The sequence below is a fragment of the Podarcis liolepis genome (assembly GCF_965112155.1).
Source record: "Podarcis liolepis genome assembly, chromosome: 2".
NCBI lineage: Eukaryota > Metazoa > Chordata > Lepidosauria > Squamata > Lacertidae > Podarcis > Podarcis liolepis.
This window is the reverse complement of record NC_139555.1, coordinates 41,133,654-41,156,229: the sequence shown is the minus strand read 5'-3', so window position 1 is coordinate 41,156,229 and position 22,576 is coordinate 41,133,654. Positions and strand designations below refer to the sequence as shown.

The following is a 22,576-nucleotide window of genomic DNA, read 5'->3' as shown; positions in this document are numbered from 1 at the left end:
GCATTGTGTGGATGTAAGTGAATGAAGCAAAACTATTCTACCCTGGAGTAGAAGCAACCCACACTGAATGGCAATATCTCACATCTCTCCCCAAGTATAGATCAAGACCTTCCCAGGAGAACTGAAAGGAGGAAGTAGAATTTTAATTGTTGTTGTCGGGTTATTTTGCTTTATAGTTTGCACCTTTTTATTATGCTGGGAAACTACTTTGGGGCCTTTTGGCGAAAAGCAGTGAATAAGTTCTATTAAAACACTGATTGACTTCAAACCCTTTCATCCCAGACAGGTAAGGGTGGTGGGGATGGAAAGATGTCTCTTAATGGAAGAAGCAGCATAAAGTAAGAAATTAAGCATGTGTGCATAGATAAGGATGACGGAAGCAGATGTGTGGGTATCAGTAAGAGAAACCTTAATTTCTGCACGCAGAAATATGTACTATCACCATGAGCAGTTATAAGCCAGCAAAGTGTGTATTTTTGTTTGTGGTGGGTTGCTATGTCTTTGTGGTTAGATTAAGATCTTGTGTTTATAAGCCAATAGCATGACTTTCTTTGTCTTGCTGGGGGCCACTAGCACCCAGACAATTGCTAAAAGCCTCAGTGCACTGCTCCCAGGATGGTTTTCTTGCATTTGTGTTACCAGCAAAACAAATTGGACAGTACTCATTCTATAAAGCAGCATCAGCTATCCAATGGGTCATGCTGGCTGGGCTGATGGAACTTGGAGTATAACATCATCAGGGATGAGGGGGGCACAAGTTTCACATCTCTGGCCTAAATGAACTTTTAGAGAGGTCTTTAGCAAACATCCCTATATTTTATTTTGCAAACCCATGCTTCCTCCAGACTTTTATTTATAAACCCTTCATGACCATAATGTCACAGGATTTCATGTTTTGATGCAGGAAAGAAAAACAGGGAACTTCCCCACCCCCAGACCACTGGCAGAATGAAGTAATTTCTCAGTATGCTGAAAAAGTTTCTCAAATCTTTCCCCAAACTGCATGATATATGCGAAAATCCCCTTCACCTCCTGCCTCACATAAAACGTCCAGCTTACATAGCCACTGATACCCGCCCTAAAAAAAAAAAATAAGTGTACCCCAATGCACAAACACCAGTGATCATAACTTAAGACAGTATTCCAAGTGCACCATATATTTATACTAAGTCTTTAAGATATTAGAAGTTTTTTTACTTAAAAAAAATAATTTCCTAATGGTCCCTAATGTGGAATTTGTTCATTAACCACACTGGCATTCTCTCATTCCTAGTACCACCTTGCCTCAATTGCAGTCTGCATTCTAGTAGCAGAGCTTCCATTATGGTAGTTTACAACAACTTCTCCCAGCTTTATAGAGTGAGTTGTTGTTGTTGCTGCTGCTGCTGCTGCTGCTGCTGCTGCTGCTGTTGTTGTTGTTGTTAATTGAATTTATATACCACCCTATACCTGGAGGTCTCAGGGCAGTTCACAGAAAAGATCACAACATATAAAATCAGAATGAAAACAACAACCCAATAGCCCCCCCAAAGAGCCAAATTTTAAAAGGGTATAGGATGTCCATCAGATCAACCAAAGGCCTAGTTTAAAAAGAACGTTTTTGCCTGGCGCCTAAAGATGAAGGCACCAGGCGAACTTCCCTGGGGAGAGCATTCCACAAATGGGGAGCCACTGCAGAGAAGGCCTGTTCTTGTGTTGCCACCCTCCGGACCTCTCAAGGAGGCGGCACACGAAGGAGGGCCTCAGAAGATGATCTCAGGGTCTGGGTAGGTTCATACAGGAAAAGGCAGTCCTTGAGGTACTGCGTTCCTGAGCAATACTCGGCTAAGGGATATTAGCTGTCAATATGAATAATCAAATAACAACATATAATTGTTCTTTGTTATAGCTACACCATACATTTAAAGCACTCTTATGCCTTTTTAACTGTCAGGCTTCCGCAAGAATCTTGCATACTGACCTTGCAGACTTACAATCTGACCTTAAAAGGTAAAGGTACCCCTGCCCGTACAGGCCAGTCGTGTCTGACTCTAGGGTTGCGCGCTCATCTCGCTCAAGAGGCCGTGAGCCGGCACCATCCAAAGACACTTCCGGGTCACGTGGCCAGCGTGACGAAGCTGCTCTGGCGAGCCAGGACCAGCGCAGCACACGGAAATGCCATTACCTTCCCGCTATAAAGCGGTACCTATTTACCATATTTTTTGCACCATAACACTCACTTTTTTCCTCCTAGAAAGTAAGGGGAAATGTCTGTGCGTGTTATGGAGCGAATGCCTATGGATGACGGGGGGATCTGCTGCAGTTGTGAGCAGAGGATCCATGGTTCCCCTTCCTTCCCTCCTCCGTGGCTTGCTTTGAAATAGCAAAGCAGGAGAAGACCCGCTGAGTGGGGAGGAGAGAGGGACAGAGAGCCTGCTTGCTTTAAAGGAGCAAAGCGGGAGAGGAGAGGAGCCTTCTTCTCTTATACCCCTCTTCTGCATTATTAACAGCATCCTTCTCCACCCACCCCACGCGTGTTCCTTGTCCCTTGAGTGCTTTTCCTTCCCTCCCCACTTAAAACATGGTTACAAAGCACGGATCCACATGGATCCTCAGGATTTTTGCACTGGGTCACCCCAAATTCACCATCAGATCACATAGCATGTCCTTGGCTACAGCTTGCACCAAAAAAAATCACGCACCCACTGTTGCCTGGGGCCGCAGTGGTGCAAAAACGTGGTTACAAAGCATGGATCCACATGGATCCTCAGGATTTTTGCATTGGGCTACCCCAAACTCACTGTCAGATCACATGTCTGTGGCCACAGCATGAACCACAAAAATCATACATTCGCTGTTTCGTTTAGAATTTTTTTTATTGTTTTCCTCCTCTAAAAACTATGTGCGTGTTATGGTCGGGTGCGTGCTATAGAGCGAAAAATACGGTACTTCTAATTGCACTTAAGGGTGCTTTCGAACTGCTAGGTGGGCAGGAGCTGGGACCGAACGGCGGGAGCTCACCCCGCCGCGGGGATTCGAACCACTGACCATGCGATCAGCAAGTCCTAGGCACTGAGGTTTTACCCACAGTGCCACCCATATACCCTTAATAATTCCTACAGTTTTCCTGACTGTGAAAGTGGTATAAGAATGCTTTAAATGTACAGTGTGGATGTGACACTTGTATGGAAAAGTTCACATTAAAAAAATATTTAGATCAGAACGATGTATTAACTGGAGAGCCAAATCACTTTCCCTTTCAACTTTCTTTTTATCAATCCCCTCATTTGAGGGAAGTTTCCTCTTTAGAAGTCAAATGTGACTGTGTTGAACTTTCTTGGCAATTGCTCACCTGCATATACTGTGTTGAATTTGATAGCACTGTGGTCACTGTTCCCAATCAGCCAAAGAACACTTGCACATCACTTAAGTCCTGAGCACCACTTAGGATTAAGTTCAAGGTTGTCTCCCCTCCTGCTCTCTTCCATTGCATTTCTTCACCTCCATTCTTCTATGTTAGTAGCAACCCTACTATTATACCTTCACGGGCTTTACAACTGTTGTCTTGCCTCTTCTAATCAGCATCCACTCCTCTTGGTTCTTGAACTTTGCATGAACCTCTAGGTAGAAAGCCTAAAGTTTGACCTATATAGCTCAACTATTAACCACTATTCTACCTCAAACCTATTGGCTGGCAGGTCATTTCCACAGCTCTGCAAAAGAAGATGAAAGTCCAGCTACTTAAAGATTTAAACATTTCTACCAATGCAAAGGAATGAGTCTGGTCCAGTTCACCATTCTCAACCCTGTGTGAGCAACACAATTATCAAACATGGGCAAAAACATTGCAGTGTTTTATTACACAGACTGCATCTCATGCCCCCATGTATTAGCAGATACTGTGAGAAGAGAAGTGTGGCAATGGGGATTAGCTAAAGAACTAGATGGGGCTGGCTAACCACCAGCTCTCCATGTGCTATTGGACTCAGATGATGGAGAGTTATAGTCCAACAATATCTGAAGGGCCACAGCTATTCCTGGTCATAGGAAGCCGTATTATAAGCAGCCAGATCACTGGTCTGTCTAGCTCAGTGCTGGTTTGCAGAAGCTATCTGGGGTTTCAGGCAAAGTTTTTTCACCCAGCTGTAGCTGAACCTTCCAACATTGGATGGACACGAGTTCAGAGTCAGGTTTAGGGAAGGGCAACCAGTTCACCCACACTGGTGGTCACTGAGCTGAGCCAGCACTGTAGGGGGCACTGCAACAATGACTAACAATTGAAAGCAAAAGGAAGGGGAGCACCAAATTTTGGCACCATTGCACACGACACCACAGAAATTTTTAAGTCCGAAGAGGTGTGGGGGAAAAACTTTTCCCTATCCACTTTCTCTACAGCCTGCATAATGTCCGGAGGAAGAAGGTGATCTAGCCTTTTCTCTTTGCAATGAGGCCCCAATTTAGTAGCCCCACAAGATTGCTTTTCATCACTGACTGGGGAAAAATAGGAGAATAAAAGCTGTACAACAGTATCAGGCAGCAGATGTCTTGCAAATAATTTTCCTCTACAGGATGTTGTTCACTGTTGGCTCTTTTGAAGGTGGCAAGACATGAGCATGTGCCCTTGTTTAGTGGCACAAAAAAGACAAAAAATATTTCTTGCCTCAAGATGTGATTTATATAGTGCACTACTGCATTTTATCATTTTGTAGACCCTGGCAAGGACAACTCTACCATTAGACAGAGCAGGGCAACTGATTTGAAGTAAATAATAAATAATAATAATAATAATAATAATAATAATAAACCCAGTGAATTGTTATTGGCCCCATCTGCACTATACATTTAAAGCAGTATCGTACCACTTTAATCAGTCAAGGTTTCCCTGCAAATTCCTGGGAACTGTCATTTATTAGGGGGTTACCTAAGAACTTTCAGCACCCTTAATGTTTTTATTATGTTTTTATATATGCTGTAAACCACCCAGAGTGGCTGGGGAAACCCAGCCATACAAGCGGGGTATATATAATAAAATTATTGTTGTTGCTGTTATTATTAACAAACTGCACTTCCCAGGATTTTTTGGTGAAAGCAATGACTATTTAAAATGGTATGCTTCTGCTTTAAACCTATAGTACAGAAGAGGTATTTTTTTTCATTTCTGCTCTCAGGGAAAGAGGGGGCCAATTGTGGGATATTATTCCTTGACCAGTTTTGGAGATTATGCACCTTGATTTTAGGATGTGAGAACGTTTGTTGCTTCACCTCAGGTAGGAAAATGTCTTGGGCCAGGGTCTGGAGCCTGGCCTGTGTAAATCCCAGATCTGCTCTCCTATGAATTGACAAACACCAGGAACACAAGGCAAACTATTGCATCAATACATGTGAACTGTTTTTTAAAAAACAGCCAATATGTTTCATGAATGCAGATGGCTAAAAACAATGGAGGAAATAGAAGGAAGTGGCACCTGGAAGGATGCTTGTTTTGTTTACACAAAGTTCCAGATCCAGGATACAATCTAAATAGATATACTATGCTGGTGTCTTGGAATAACTCCTCAAGGGAACAGTCAACATCAAGCAAAAACAATGGGAGGCATTTTGAAAGATTTATAACACCGTAACTTGAAAGTCATAATTGACAGTTTACAAAATGAAGGTGTGATAGAGCAGAAGAGACAATGTACACAAACATCTGTAGCAGTGCTCTGGAATTTTTTGCTCCATTGGTTTTTGTTCTTAAATATATAGGACAAGCAGGTGAGTAGAGGACATTCCCGATGTCCATTGAGTTTCGCGGCTCCTTCCCACGAGGTTTCCCCACAGTTAAGTCCCATAGTGATGGACCTGCTCCCAAGTTGCACAAATAAGATGCCTGCTGTATTCAGGCAGCCAGATTCAATTCAAGGGCAGAGACTAGATGGTTCAGGAGTGATGGGAGATAGCTCAGCTTGCAGAGCATGAGACTTTTAATCTAAGGATTGTGAGTTCAAGCCCCACCTTGGACAAAAGATTCCTGCATTGCAGGGGGTTGGACTAGATTATTCTCATGGTCCCTGCCAACTGTATGATTCTGTGATAAAGAGGTAAGGAAGGAGAAATAAACATCCAAAGAGTGAGCAGCCAATTAGATCAATTCCCCCTGCAACACAAAGTCTGCAGACACTTGACACACAAAGTGACTGCAGCATGGAGCATTTAGGGAAGAGGGATCCAACATGAACGTACAGTTTCGTGTATGGCTGGGGGAGGAGAGAGAAAGATAAATGGCAGATGAGGCACTGAAAACCAGGAGGAGACAACTTGGTGTGGAGTGTCAGCCTCGTGTTAAGATTCTCTTGCTTTAAGACCACTTTTTCTGCTTCATATGGGCAATCGTTTAGCTTGTGCGCTCATTTAGGTAAAAATTGTAAGAGCTTTTCCAACACTCACTAGAGCTCAAGGTAGTCAAGAGTAGGACATAAATCAACACACCTCATATGTTCATCCAACTCAACTCTAAAATGAATGAAGCTTTTGTTCCCATGACTGTTCTCAGAAGGGTATGTACGGCTTTGACTCCCTTGAGACTTAAGCCTTTCTTTGGACTTCAAAACTATTTTCATTTAGAGATAGTGGATGTTCGTCCCGCTCCCCCCCACCCCCACCCCCCGTCCACATTCTTCTTTACTTACAGGGGAAACATATGTATTGCAAAAAGCAAACAAAATTAAGGCTCTAAAAAGCATTTAGAAAATTGATTTCATTCATTGACTTCCAAGGGTATTCTGTACATTTTTCTATTTGCTAAACAGGGAGGGGGGATGGAGGGGGGAGCAAAACATGGGTTTTACCAACAAAGCTTCATAGAGGACACTAGAAGGGGTGAAGTGGGGGTGGAGGGAGAATTGTGCTACCAAAGTAGCAGTTGGCAGCTGGGTTCTTCAGCCCCATAATGGCAGTGTAGAAAACTGTCTCATTATGAAAGCAGCGTACCCTTCCGAGTTCTCGTTTCTTAATGAAAGCTCCACTTTTAGCTACTACAGAAACTCACAGCCTCCTCTGTGATACCAAAGCTTCATATAAAGCCACACTGTAATTGAAACTAGTATTGGTTTCTTTAAAAAAAGGATAGTAGCATCAGTCCATAAGCGCTTGAAATGGCAAACGCCTTAAGCAAGGAAGCCCAAATTCAAAGCTTGACTGTATCGTTTATTTAACCTGATTTTGATTTCGTAGGCCCCTTACACAAAATTAGTTCTAGGTCAACTCACAAAAAGAAATTGACAACCATAACAATAAAATATGCAACACCAAAAATAAAGAGATACCTGCAAGACATCACCAGCATTAAACCAATTCACACTAAATGTAGCCCGTCACATACCATCAAATGCCTAGGAGTGGGGAAAGTAATGCTTGGGCCAAGCGAGCCTCAGTGAGGAGGAACCTTCAAACTGTAGCATCTAAAACTGTTGTTAAGTGTTTGTTCCTTAAATGCATTTCACTTCTAGTTAATATATATGCAGCAAAAGCCTGTCCATGTTTACTTGGAAGTAAGTCCTACTGTGTTCAGTGGGACTTACATCCAGAGAAAGAATGCATAGCTTTGTAGCCTCAATGTTGCAAATAGATCTTTGTTGGTGTCACATTCCAAAACTGGACAGATCAGTGGATACAAGATGATCTAGAATAACAGTAATAATAATAAAGTATCCTTGCCATGGCTACATGAAAAGAAGTTTGAAGGCATGACCCTGACTGGTATTTCAAATGAACAATAAAATACAGTATTTAAAGGAGCAAAGCAAGCTATATCTCAGGATAAGAATGTGAACTCCTCAAGAGTTAGGCAGTAAAAACTAGAAGCAAAGTCTTGGGGTGGGGGGATTGCACCCCTCCTGGAATTTAAGGTCAGGTATCTATGTGGTTTACAACCCACCAATGATCATTTGATTATATTTCAAATTAGTCAAACAACTGAGCTGTGGAGGAGGATTGATAAAACAAGATAAGGAGCTGAGGGGAATGGGCAGGCTAACAGTGGAAGACAATGAATGTGGAATTTAGACAAAGCACTTGTGACCAGAAAACAACACTGCATTTCACAACCTCTTAAGCAAGCTGCAAGAGCAAACCAAGCTCTGAGCACCCAGGAACAGGCTGGCTAATGCAATACACATTCAAGAGTGCTTCTGTATTTTTACACCAACAAATTGACTAAATTGGCAAGGCCACTTCCCATATTAATAATTATTATCACACTGCAAAACACACACACACACACACACAGAGCACCTTATGGCAAAGTGGGGGCGGGCGGGACAAATATAAGAAACATAATCAACATCTCTACAAAGTAAAGAAGTCATTATCTTTTTACCATGCAGATACAAGTATGCGTTAACACTGAATACCATCTGATTCTTCAAAGGCCACATCATGTTATTTTTTTCAGACATGTCCATCAGCCTGGGAATAAGCAATGTGATCATATACTCCCTCAATAATAAATAATTGCCAAAGTGAGGTTAGGGGACTTAAGAGTGCAATCCTTAACCCACTTATCTGGAAGTAAACCCAACTACACTGTTAGGAACCAACAGATACACACACCTGGAGTAAGCCCAAGTGACAAACAATGAGTCTCACACCTGAGTAGACATGCATAGGATTGCACTGTTAGTGTCCACACTGGAAGTCACCACCTGCACCAACATCCTGAGGCATATAACACAGGTGTGTGGAGAACCTGTATGGCTATTCAGATACTGTTGGACTCCAATTCCAATCCGCCCCAGCCAGCACAGCCAATGGTCAGGGATCCCCTGAGTTGTAGCCCAGTGGCATTTGGTGGGACATCAGTTCCTGGTATAACGGAAAGAGGAAATAACCAGGTGGTCCTTCACCCCAGATGAGAAAGTACACATCCGCACCAATCACAATTCTAGATGCTGTGTATACATATACATATACAGCACATTCAAAGTACTTCCCTTCCCAGCAGAAAATAATCTTGGCAATTGTAGTTTGCCACTCACAGAGCTATAATTCCCAACACCCTTAAACTACAGTTCCCAGGATTCTTCAGGGGTGGGTGGGTGTGCTTTAAAAGTCTAGTGTGTACAAAATGCAGAGTATGAAGTAGCCTGAACCTTCCATATTTTTCCTTGCACCTCTACTGACAAATAAATACACATTTGGTTACATTTTAGGGAAGCAATGTATTTAGGATCCCCCCCACAAGATATGCCTCAAGTTGATTTTGCAACACATAAGGGGGGGGGAGCTGAGAGCTAGAAGAGGAAATTGAAGGAAGTGCTGAATATAGTTTGCTGGGCTCTCATCAGGGCTGTAATTCTGCAGAGTACAGAAGGGGAAAACTTGGATTCTGGTTTTGGGAACAAGATTCAGTTTCTCTAGAATCTTTCTTTTAAAAAGAGCGCGCTTGCAAGTTTCTAGTCCTTACTGACGGAAGGTAAGCTCGCAAAGTTTGCAGCAAACTACCTTCAGAAATCTCAGAAGGGGACATTTCAGCCAGAGGGGAGGGGCTGAAAAAAGAGTTCCGGTAGTTGTGGGGAGGACGCCCTCCGTGCCTTGAATAGCTCCTTCCTCCCTAACCGGAATAAAACGATGCAAAGCAGTAAACACAGCAAAATGGTGCGAAATGTATATTTTAAAAAAATTAAAAAGTTGTTCCCGTGGGCTAAATGTGCAAGATTTATCCGTGTCCGCGTTCCTTGAGCCAGAAACTGGATTGAACTGGTGCAGGATTCACACCCTGACCCTGACCCTGACCCGTTCCCCCTCCCCAACCCGTGAGAAGCAAGTCCTCTATTGGGTTCGCAGGGAAGCACCACGAAGCGGGCAAACAGATCGCCCGCGCCCCCCCCCATCCATTCCCCGTTATTCATTTCCAAGAAATGGTACGAGGCAACGCTCACCGGTGAAATTATCCATTTTATATTCCCACCCACCCTCAAAAAAAAAATCTCTCTCTCTCACACACACACACACTAAGAGGGGCTTCAGCAGAAGTCTGGAGAAGGACCAGGGATGTTGCAAGATTTCCTCACCGAACCGGGGCTCGACTCGATGGCCTCTGCGCTCCCTTCCCAAGGCAGAGGCGGCATCCGTGTGGCCCCGAACCAACAGGACGCGTTTCTGAAACGGAGACGCCTTGCCCAGGCGACCTCAGTCAGGATGAAGCTCCACTGACAGCCGCCGGGCTTCTCAGTCCGCCTCGGAGCCAGCCAAATGCGCCCCCCCCCGCCGGGCCCCCTCCCAACGAAGCCTGGTCACGGAGCCGAGAGACACCGGGACGCGCCCTCCCGCCACTTTGGAGTAGCCGCAAGCTCTCCAAGCCCCAGCTCAGTGCTGCCACGACGACCGACCTGCTCTGGGCGCCTCCTCCCTGCGTCTCGCCCATCCTCGGCGGCAGCCCAGCAGCAGCGGCGGCGCTTCAAGTCCTCGCCATCGCCGTCCCGCCGCGAGCAACACTCCGCAGGCGTCGAGCTCAGCTGAGGGAAGAAGAGGCGCGAAGCGGCCGCCCCGGGCTGGCCCCGCCCCTTCCCTGGGCGGCCAGGTGGCGGGCGGAGGAAGCGAGCCGGGCGCCCTCGGAGCTGCCGGTGGGGCTGAGGCGCGAGGCGTTGTTTGTTGACCGACTCGGTCGCTGTCTCCGCCGCCTTCCCCCAACCAAGTAAACCCGCCCTTTACTTCCTCCTTCCCCGCCGCTGGTTTCAAAATGTCAGAGGGTGAAGTGATGTAGCGCCCGGCCTTCTTCTGAAGAAGGCTACTGGTCGCCACAGTCTGAGGCAGTGGCGTAGCGTGGGTTGTCAGCACCCGGGGCAAGGCAAGTAATTTGCGCCCCCTAACCCGTGGATTTGCGCCCCCTAACCCGTGGATTTGCGCCCCCCAACCCTAACCCCCAGATGTTGCGCCCGGTGCGGCCGGCCCCCCTGCACCCCCCACGCTACGCCACTGGTCTGAGGCGCGCTTGACACCGAAGTCAGCCCCGCTGAGTCCGCTGGGGTCCTTGGTCGGTAGCGCTGCAGCCCATAGGTTTGATGAGGCCCTAAGCTACTGGAGGTAATGGCGCCCTTTATATGTCCAGCGGTCCTTTGTCAACAACAAATTGTCGCTGGTTTTTGTGTTGAATATATGCTATGTGGTGATTTATGGACCTAATCCGTATCTAAAGCCATTTGCACATGTTGCCATGCAACCAGTCCATGAATAAGGTAAAGGGACCACAAACAGGAGTTTGCCACCCAAAATAACACTCTTCCTTTACTGTGAGGGATATAAAGGTAAAGGGACCCCTGACCATTAGGTCCAGTCGTGACCGACTCTGGGGTTGCGGCGCTCATCTCGCTTTATTGGCCGAGGGAGCCGGCGTACAGCTTCCGGGTCATGTGGCCAGCATGACTAAGCCGCTTCTGGCAAACCAGAGCTCCCCCAATATTTTTTATAAGTCGGCGCCCCTGGCTTATGCGTAAATCCGGCACTGTGTGTGTGTGTGTGTGTGTGTGTGTGTGTGTGTGTCCTGCCTCAAACTGAAGGGTCATGCCCCCAAGTCAGAGAAGGAGGGAGGAGGCATGTCATTCCAATGCAAAGATGATGTTGTGCTATGGATGTGGTCACCACCTTGGACAGCTATAAAAGAGAATAAGACAAATATGTGGAGTGGAGAATAAGGCAATGGCTTCTAGTGAGGGTGGCTGTGTACAGCCCCCAGCAGCGGAGACAGTATGCTTCTGAAGACCAGTAGGTGGTAATCATGAGGAAGAGGAGAGGGTGCTGTTGTGCTCACTTACAGCTTGTTTGCTGCTGTGAGAACAGAGTGCTAGACTACAGGGGCCTTTGATTTGATCAATGAGGGCTCTTCTTACATGGATTGTTTAAGCCCTTATGGTGACTAAGATACGTTGAGCCTGGAAGGATGACTACCCACTGTCTTACTACACAATAGTCTGAGGACCTCATTGCTCTGGCAACATTCAAACATACCCGTATTTTTTGCTCTATAACACACACCTGACCATAACACGCACGTAGTTTTTAGAGGAGGAAAATCCGCAGGCATGCCACCCGTAGGCATTCCCTCCATAACACGCACAGACATTTCCCCTTACTTTTTAGGAGGAAAAAAGTGAGTGTTATGGTGCAAAAAATACGGTATTTCAATTGGGCATCAATCTTGTGTGGATATCTGCAAGGCTTATATTAGCTCATGTTTCATTTAAGATCTGTGTACTGATGTGGTCTACTGTCATTGTTAGTATTGTTTCATCATTATTATTATTATTATTATTATTATTATTATTATTATTATTTTATTTTCTGTTGGCTCACTCTCTGTTCTTTAATTTTATTTCTTCTTTTCCTTATTACATATGCATTTAAAAAAAACAATTGAAGGATGCTGGGCCTTTGATCTGATCAAGGAGAGCTCTTTTTATGTTCCTGTGAACAATGCGGATATCATTACTTTTCTCTCTCTCTCCCTCCCACCCTGTTCAACATCCAGCCTGAGACCTTTGGAATTTTTCAAAATAAAAATGGCAGACTGACCCTTAGCCATGCTTGTTCAATGTAACCTACCTCTTCCTCTGCTTAGCTTATTTAGTAGCACTCTCTCTCTCTCTGTCTGTCTCTCTCTCTCTCAGCAAAGTTTGTTTATTCAGCATGGCATGTGGTGCATTGGCAAATAGCACCACAGGAGATGGTGTCATAGTCCCTACTGTGAAATAAGTAGTGGTGTTTCATCTCTACTCCACTGCACCACTGCATACCATGCTTCTGATCTGCATTGCTTGCACTTGAGCCACATTGAGGATGAGTGTTGCTAGGTGCTTAAAGGACACCATGGCAAATTTGCACAAATGTATAGGGTGCAGAGTTGTAAAGAAAGAAGGGGAGTTTTAAAACAGGGGGGAACAGGCAGGAGATCTGGGGTCAGCTCTTGGGCTTTCAGGGCCACTCCCTAACATTATCACTGGTGCCAGGTTCCAAAATATCTGATTCAGTCTGCATGTGTTTCTCTTGTGTGGTGTGCAGCAGCAGAGGAACTTCCCTTAATTCTTCAACCTGTGCAACGTGAAGCTTCTAGAAAGCATGCAGTTCTGTGAGTTGTGAAGTCATGTCCTGAATGTACAGCACTGCTAGCTGCAGAGCTTTGCATGGTCTGCTCACCATAACCCACAAGTCGGCTCAAGGGAATTACTCCTTGACAGGTTGCCAGCCGAAGGGGATTACCGAACATGGCCGTAGGCTCTGGGGGCTTCATGCTGGGAGGAAGGAAGTGCAGAACAAGGAGGAAGGTGGTTTTCCGGGCCATGTGCACTGGCTGGGAGCTTGCTGCAATTGCCAGCGACAAAAGATGTAAACAAGGTGGCATCTATCCTTAAGCTGAGCTATAGAATTGGCATGGTATGATCTGGGCTGTGTCTGTAATCCCCCAGGAAAAAACAGCTCAGCAACAGAATTAGCTTCCACACCTCTACAAAGAATTATTCAAAGCAATATGCACTCCCATAAGAAATCTAAAATCAATTTCTTTTAAGCAATTCCTTCTTTCATTAAGGAGAGTCCTTCTTAAGGAGACTCCTTCTTAAGGAGATATATACAGTACACACACACACACACACACACACACACACACACACACACACACTCCACCTGAATACTAAAGCTGGTTTTGAGTATTGCATTTCCTACTAACACTTTTATTTGTAAATGTAAGCAAAGCTTATGAAGTTCACAAGACTGTCTTTAAGATAATGATCAAATGGCACCGATCCAGCTAAAGCTAGTAATGACTAGGTCCCACTGAAATTAACGAAAGCAGTTACTCATGACTAATTTGCCCCACTTCTTTCAGAAGGGCTTAAAAGGAGAGTGGATTTGGGGGGGGGAGAATACGCCTTGCAGACCTTTCAATAGTGGTGCAGAAGAGAGAATTTCAGCCGTTGTGTGTCTCAGGACAAGCTATACCTCTTAAACACCCTTCTTCTGCACAACCATGGCAGGTGCAGGAGTGCCACCCCGTTTTTTCACATGACCACCCCAGCCGCATCTGAGACCAGTATAAGTAACTCAAGACGTACAAATTCATCATTTGTTCCTGGTACTCACGTGGCATGGCTATTGGCTTTCTTGGCTTCTTCTTTTCCCATTGATTTCCTTGGCCCCACAATATCCCAGAACCACGAATGGTATTTTTCTGTAGAAACAGATTTGCATAAAACATAGCCCTTCTCTAAGCAAACCTATCCTTAGAAATATGCAAAGTCGGCATTCAAGCAATAGGGAGAACAAAGAAGCAGCAAATATTTCCCCTTTAGTCATATTAATTAAGAGAGTGCACTGTTTTTCAAAGAGTGAGGCTGCCCATACACCGTACATTTAAAGCACACACACAAATGACACAAGAATCCTGAGATCTATAGTTTACACTTCACAAAGCTACACTTCCCAGCATCCGTAAAAAAAAACCACAGTTCCCAGGATTCTATGCAGTGGGTGTGTTTTAAATGTTATGGGAATAGCCTCAGGTGATTCTAGCATCCAGGAGGGCACCTGTTATAGTTTCTCCACGTGACTGAGCCACACTGAAAGAATGCAGGTAGGGGTGGGCTTGCTTGAAAGTGGCCAACATGAAAATCTTCCTGCCATGGAAAGGAAATACAACATAGAAGAGGCCAGGCTAGATGCTTTGGCTCAAACTATTAGCCTGTGAATGACAGCAGTGGGGTGAGGAACCCATGCCCTACCCCCCCCCCCGTGTTGGACTCCCAACTTGCATAAACTGCAGCCAGCAAAGCCAATGGCCAAGAACGATGCAAGTTGGGATCCAGAAAAGTTTGGAAGGCCAAATGGCAATCCTCCCCCAATCCCTAGACAGCATCTTAAAAAGGAGAGACATCACCTTGCCGACAAAGGTCCTTATAGTTAAAGCTATGGTTTTCCCAGTAGTGATGTATGGACGTGAGAGCCGGACCATAAAAAAGGCTGATCGCCAAAGAATCGATGCTTTTGAATTATGGTGCTGGAGGAGACTCTTGAGAGTCCCATGGACTGCAAGAAGATCAAACCTGTCCATTCTTAAGGAAATCAGCCCTGAGTGCTCACTGGAAGGACAGATCGTGAAGCTGAGGCTCCAATACTTTGGCCACCTCATGAGAAGAGAAGACTCCCTGGAAAAGACCCTGATGCTGAGAAAGATTGAGGGCACAAGGAGAAGGGGACGACAGAGGACGAGATGGTGGGACAGTGTTCTTGAAGCTACCAGTATGAGTTTGACCAAACTGCGGGAGGCAGTGGAAGACAGGAGTGCCTGGCGTGCTCTGGTCCATGGGGTTACGAAGAGTCGGACACAACTAAACGACTAAACAACAACAACATGGCAATCCTCCCCCAATCCCTATACAGTATGGGAGTATGTGTACTGCCTGAGTTGTATATGTCTCAAAGATGGTCCCTTTTCCTGTGCTTGCTTATGGCAGCTGCTCCATCTCCCATGTGGCAAGCAGGTCAAGCAGCAAAGACTGCTTCTCAGTGATTGCCGCTCTGTTGTGGAACAGCATTCCTCACAAAGTCCAGCTTGAGCATTTCCCAGCAGCAGCAATGCAATATCTCAGAATGCAAGCAAAGCATGTTGCGGCCAAGGATTGGGAAGGGGATTATGGTAACAGCAGGGTTTTTACAACTTAGTTAAAATGTTGTCAGCCCAGGCCGAGCTTCCTGAGACAGGGCAGGTTAAAATTCAAACACATAGATGAAAATGGGTCGAACCAAAATGCCAAATAAGGGGAATTCAGAATCAATGTAAGGGTCTCAAAACAATCAAGAAGACAGTCATTTGATAAAATCTCTCGCACATGCCCTTTTAATATAATGTTGTTAAGCTCTATATGATGTGGGCCTTTCTATGTACGTAACTCATGGGGTTTTATGTTATGAGAGCTGACTGTCATTCCCCCCCCCCCCATTACTTTAGTGGAGGGGCAGGCAGAAGAGAGTTCAGGATCTACTTTCCCCATCTCTCTTTAGCAGGCAGAAGAGAGTTCAGGATCTGCTGCTAGCTCTTTGGGTGGTTTGCAATAGGTTGGCAAACTTTCTTATTCCAAATCCTTTTAACAATAGCAGCAATAAAATCACCTTTGCCAGCAGGCTGCTGAGATGAAGAAAGCTAAACAGGAATGTTGTTCTGTCTAAAAGGACCGAGAGCTTAGTTCAGAGAATAAACCCCTAGGTTCAGAATGTGCTCAGGGATACCCTGTTGTTCTTGAATACCAACTGTGCATCTTTTGCACTAGGCTCCCATTGGTAGATCTTGGCGTTCTAATAATAAAGCAAGCCTGAAGTCAGTCTCCTCTTCCTTTGGTAGATGGATCAGATCTAGTAAGCAGCTTCTCTCTCCTATGGGGCCTTTGTCATCAACAGTGTGTACACTAAAAGGAGGAAGCTGGTTTCACAATGTGGCATGATGTATATTTGCATAAGAGCCTTCTCTTTCAGCATTAGTCTCTTCCCTGTACTATGCAACAACTGGGGAAAATCCAATATTTTTTGCTGCCTGAGTTGAAGGACCAGATGGTGATCCTTCCCTCCCCATTCTATGTATGGAAGCCAACTGGACTGATGCATGAACCTGATGAACACCTGAGGAAACACGCTAGTTTGGCAAGGAGTAAAGACATGTCATGTAGCTTACAAAACTCTTTTCTCTAAGAGAGAGGAATGGCCAGAGGTCTTAGAAGGAACAAGATGCTGCAATTACCTCTCTTTGCCTCATGGTAGGGCCAGCCCTGCAACAATGGAAAGAAGCCAACATTTGCCTGAGTCAGGTCTAATGAGATAATCTACCGACTGCACTGAGCATGAGTTGTTGTTGTTGTTCCCTGAGGCGGAAGTGAAAGCTGCCCATGAAAAACAATGGAGAAATCCATTCTGTTAGAATAGCTGTGACTAGGTAGCAGCCTGTCCCCTCATTTAGCCAAAGGGAGCAGCAAACAGTGGAGTTTCTGTCTTCCACATTCTGTAAACCCAGAAGTTCCCCCTCTAGGCAATGGAATGAGTCACTCCGATTTTTCTTATATCTATTCCCTCACTATTTTGTAAATCTTGGAAACTTACAATGTCATTTTTAAAAACAGCAACAACAACAAGCATTTTTTAAAATTTTAATTTACAAACTATTTGCATTGACAAGATACACCTGCTGAAATTCCCCTTTTCTACAGAACAATTCAGGGCGGCTTCATTTGCATCTTAGCTATGCTCCTCGTAGCTGTGTTTAAGTCCTAGAATAGTTGGGACATCCAATCACGAATCCATGTAGCACAGCATTTGACCCTAAGTGTATGGAGTTTTGGGAAGGAAAGTGCTTTAGCGAAAGAAAAAGTTTGAGGTGGTGGGTGGAATGTGATACGGCTGAATTCTAATGCATCCACAATGGATACTTCTTCCCCTTTGAAGGAAAATGAACAGCACAGTCCTGTACTATTCAGAAATCCCAATGAGTTCAATCGGACATACTTCCAGATAAGTACATATTGGACTGCAGCCTAAACTGGTGGATATTTCATGACAAATAGTAATTACTTCATGTATAATCTGGGAATGTCTGAAAGGACATAAACATAAATACAATTTAAAATATACTTTTAGCTGTTTTCATGGTATGTTTGTACATCACCTTGAGGTGCATGCAAAATATGCTTATTTTCTTTAAGTAATTGGATTGTACTTATTTCTCTGCTATCAGATGGTGACTCTTCGCCTTTTAGACCCCTTCTTGTAAAATTGGACTGCACATTTATCCATCATGCTGTCACGATTCACTCAAACAACAAATAACTAAGTGAGGGCGGTTTTCACACATCAGGGCTTACGCTGACTCTTGCTTAAAATCCATCTGTAAAGTAATTGTGCATTTGCTTTCTCTTCCATTTTCTCACGTTATTACCACTCACCCGTCCTGTATGACAGAGTCTCAAAAAGTGCTGTTAGGCTTCAATCTTAACATGCAGTGGTACCTTGGGTTACTGTATTTTTCGCACCATAGGGCGCACTGGACCATAGGGCGCACCCAGTTTTTAGGGGGGAGGGAATCAAGAAAAAATATATTCCCCCCCCCAGCCCCAAAGAGCAGCGTACAGGCTGCACACAACCTCTCCCTGCCAGAGGGGTTGCGCGCAGCTATAGAAGAAGGCAAGGCAGCGAGTGGAATGGATCCCGCTTGCTGTTTTGGCTTCCCCTTTAGCCCCGTGCAGCCTCTCCTTGCCGGAGGGGTTGCACGCAGCTATGGCACAAGCCTGCATTCGCTCCATAGGACGCACACACATTTCCCCTCAATTTTTGGAGGAGAAAAACTGTGTCCAATAGAGCGAAAAATACGGTAAGTACTTAATTCGTTCCGGAGGTCCGTTCTTAACCTGAAACTGTTCTTAACCTGAAGCACCACTTTAGCCTATGGGGCCTCCAGCTGCCGGCGTGCCACCGGAGCACGATTTCTGTTCTCATCCTGAAGCAAAGTTCTTAACCTGAGGTATTATTTCTGGGTTAGCGGAGTCTGTAACCTGAAGCGTATGTAACCTGAGGAACCATTGTAAACTGAAGCAGGGCCTTAGCGCAGTGGGTAGACCATGTGACTTGCATGCAGAATGTCAATCCCTGGCATCTCCAGGTAAGAAATGGTGGAGACCCCTGCCTGGAACCTTGGAGAGCCACTGCCAGTCAGCAAAGAAAATGCTGAGCTAAATGGACCTACTATGGTCTGACTCAGTACAAAGTAACATCCTAGGGATCCAGATGTTGTTGGGCTCTGACTCTCATCAGCTCCAACCAGGAGGCCAGCAACATCTGGATAACCACATCTGGGTTTCCACCTCTGCACTGGGGAGTAAGCCCCATTGAACGTAATGAGGATGCCCCTGAGTATACATGCATAGGTTTACATTGTTATTGTCTCATAGGAGAATGTTCAGCCATTTCAGTACCACAGAGCTCTTTGTTTGCTTTGCTGCTATGTATAAGCACTGGGGGAGGGGGAGTTTAGCATAGTGCTACAGCAATCGTTTCACCATCACAAGCTATTCAGCTTGCTAGGTGGGGCAATCCCCTACTCCTACATGCTGCTATGGGAGTTCTCTTGACCCACGGAACCAGTTTGGGGTGTGGGGTAGGGAATAGAGGGAAGGAAAGTCCCTCATTGTGTTAGTGGGAGCTCTTGTGTAGACTTCAACCAATGGAGGTTATTAGCTGGATCCTAGCCAGATGCTCTCCAGAAAACTAGTAGCAACAAATGTAAGCCGTCGTGATAGATGTGGGTGAGAGTGGTGGATCTCAGGCTTAGGGACCAGATGTGGCCTTCCAGCCCTCTTACTCTCAGAAATCTTCCAGACCACCCCATTCTTCGATCACACCCTTCACTGGCCCTGCTTTGTACCCCCAACTCATTTTGTCTGGCTGAAATGTTTCCTTGAACTCAAATGATGCCTTTTGCTTGTCTGGATGGAGGCTAGAGAGTGTGCACAGAAAATAGCCTACAGTACAAAGGTAAAATTCCTATCTGTTGCTCCACCCACTTTTGCCTCTAGCGCTGCCCACCATTGCCATTGCCTTGAAGGGAATGCAACCCTCAGACTGAAAAAGGTTCCCCAGTCCTGTGATCAAGAGAGACCATATTCCCCACATTTGTTTAGGCTGGCCGTTGCATCCAAGTTGCTGGCCGTTTCTTATATGAATTGAACCTGCCTGCTAGAGACATAGAAGTTTTGCATTTAGGTTGTTCTATTTGTATAGAACGGGACGCGGGTGGTGCTGTGGTCTAAACCACAGAGCCTAGGGCTTGCCGATCAGAAGGTTGGTGGTTCGAATCCCCGCGACGGGGCGGGGGGGGGGAGCTCCTGTTGTTTGGTCCCAGCTCCTGCCCACCTAGCAGTTCGAAAGTACATCAAAGTGCAAGTAGATAAATAGGTACCACTCTGGCGGGAAGGTAAATGGCATTTCCGTGCACTGCTCTAGTTTCCAGAAGCGGCTTAGCCATGCTGGCCACATGACCCAGAAGCTGTCTGTGGACAAACGCCAGCTCCCTCGGCTTTTAGAGCAAGATGAGCACCGCAACCCCAGAGTCGTCCACGACTGGACCTAATGGTCAGGGGGTACCTTTACCTTTTTATTTGTATAGAACACTTTGGGTTGTTCTATTTGCTCAGCATGCATTGACAAATATTCAAGAATTTGCTTTGCTTTGTATTTCTAGTCTGTTTCATGTGTTTAATAAAAAAACAGTAGTTTTACAAAGGGAACAGAGCTTGCTAACAGCGGTGGAGTATCTGTCTCGTGGAGTTATGGCCAGCCCCATCTATATCAATAACCCTTCCAGCTTTACAGTTCTGCTCTATATAGGAAATGTGCTTGCAGAGATGCCAAAGCAGAATAGGAAGCAGAGATTACATGATAAAGGTCGCCATCTGCTGGTACTAAAGCACTCACAATGCGTTTTCAGAAGCCGGGGAAGCTGCTATCAGCTGCTCATGTACAAGAGAAATCAGGCTCCTTCTGGGCTGCATGCTTTGCTTTCCACAGATTTATCCTGCCCTTGCCTTCCCTCCTTTCACACTTTGTTTGATGACAGGGTAACTCTGCATAGCAGCTCCCTGTTTGAGACGCTCCCTTCACTCATCCATAGGTAACTGCAAATAATGGGCTTAAAGCAGAGTTGAGCCACAATGTTCTTAGAAGACATTTATTTTCCCAAGAAAATTTCTTTTCTTTTCTTTGCAAACTTTGATGGTTGCGTTTTTTTAAAAAAAATCAGTAAACATAAAGTGTTGTCTTCCAAGACAAATACATGCACAGATATTGAGTCTTGTATGCAGTCATCTACACATCAAAACAAACTTGTGAGTGCATCACTTATTTGTAATATATGGGGAAGCAAATTTGGAGTTACTGAAATCAAAGGTAATGTTATTAGCAGTCTCTGGTATTTCTACCACTCAAGTAGCAAAGCAGCCTCAAAGGTGCTGTCCAGAGTGCTAGAGATTCAGTACTTCTCCTGTCCAGAGAGCAGAAAGGCTGAGGTGGTCAGATGGCCTTTGGGAGAGAGAAAAATTATGTTCTACAGCCAGGTCTTATACAGTCATGGATCAAGGCGGGGCAAGTGGGGGACATGTGCTTCAGCCAGCTGGCTGGAAGACCATCAAAGGAACATCCTTCCCTGGCAATGATGCAGGCAGACAATCACCTCTTCTAATAAGTGGTACCTAAGGCATCACCAAGCATGTGACATAACTCTTTCCTCCACACTGTATTGTTTTCAGGGTATGAATCCTCTTTTATATTCCTGATCAGGCCCTGATCAGGATGCAGCATGGCTGGCTACAGCCCATTCACGTCTTCTAATAAGCAGAGCTTCTTGCTATGAATAAACTAAAGATTGTTAACAAAAGAAGTCAATGCACAGTGCAATTTCAAGCTGCCACTGAAACCCTAATGACCCCAAGAAGTAGCCCTGGTTCTCTTTCCCTTAATCTCTTTATGGCATGCTGAATTACTACATTTCTCAAACATTCGACTAATTAGTTCAAATCAACACCTGACATTGTGTGTGTGTGTGTGTGTGTGTGTGTGTGTGTGTGTGTGTGTGTGTGTCAGTGTCAGTCATAGACACACACACACACCAAGTGGTTATTGACTTCTCCTGCTTGGCAGGGGGTTGAACTCGATGGCCCTTGTGGTCTCTTCCAACTCTATGATTCTATGATTTGAATTTCACATACTGATTTTACACCAGGGGTAGGTAGAAGGTAGGTTGGAATCTCTGGGCTATTTTTCAATAGATCACCAACAATTACCAACTCTAATTTTCCCAATGAGACTGCTGAAACAAAGGAAACTTTCTAAGCCACTATATTACACTTAACATCAGCAGATAAACCGCGGGGCTCTTGGAGAAAGAAAACAGATCCCACAAGCTTGAAATCTGTCCAGTCCTTTTTTACACCAATTTTTGGGGCATGTGGCAGCTGCCAGATCCAGGCCTTTAGACCCCTAGTAGCTGTAAGAAGGGAGAATTTAACCAAGTGCTGCTTTTGGTCTTTTCCAGGGTGATGGAATGACACTAGAGGCAGTGATTGGAAAAAAAATAATAAGTCAATCTGTGTGGCTCTTAGTCTCCCTTCTCAATAATGAAACACAGCTTTTCATAGGCTCTGCTTGACATGGACTCACTACAGTTTTTATACATTTTTGCCAGTCTGAGCAGGTCAGGTACCATCTGTATTGCATTTTCATTACATTCTCTCTTAAATTATAAAAGGTAAAGAGACCCCTGACCATTAGATCCAGTCATGGCTGACTCTGGGGTTGTGGCGCTCATCTCACTTTATTGGCCGAGGGAGCTGGTGTACAGCTTCCGAGTCATGTGGCCAGCATGACTAAGCCGTTTCTGGCGAACCAGAGCAGTGCACAGAACACCGCTTACCTTCCCACCTGAGTGATACCTATTTATCTACTTGCACTTTGATGTGCTTTCGAACTGCTAGGTTGGCAGGAGCAGGGACCGAGCAACAGGAGCTCACCCCATTGCGGGGATTCGAACTGCCAACCT

At 45.2% G+C, this 22,576-nt stretch overlaps 1 protein-coding gene across 2 annotated transcripts in view; it reads right to left on the bottom strand.

Moving 5' to 3' along the window:
- The window catches only part of PIK3R5 (phosphoinositide-3-kinase regulatory subunit 5), a 56,480-nt gene extending 45,833 nt beyond the window's left edge, over positions 1 to 10,647 (bottom strand). The window contains exon 1 of one of the 2 annotated variants that reach the window (XM_083487506.1): positions 10,350 to 10,647. The gene's annotated coding sequence lies outside the window, so the exon portion shown is untranslated. Of the gene's footprint in view, positions 1 to 10,031; positions 10,306 to 10,349 lie in introns of those variants that run through there. The other variant, XM_083487509.1, reaches the window with a different exon arrangement.
- Positions 10,648 to 22,576: the final 11,929 nt, after the last annotated feature.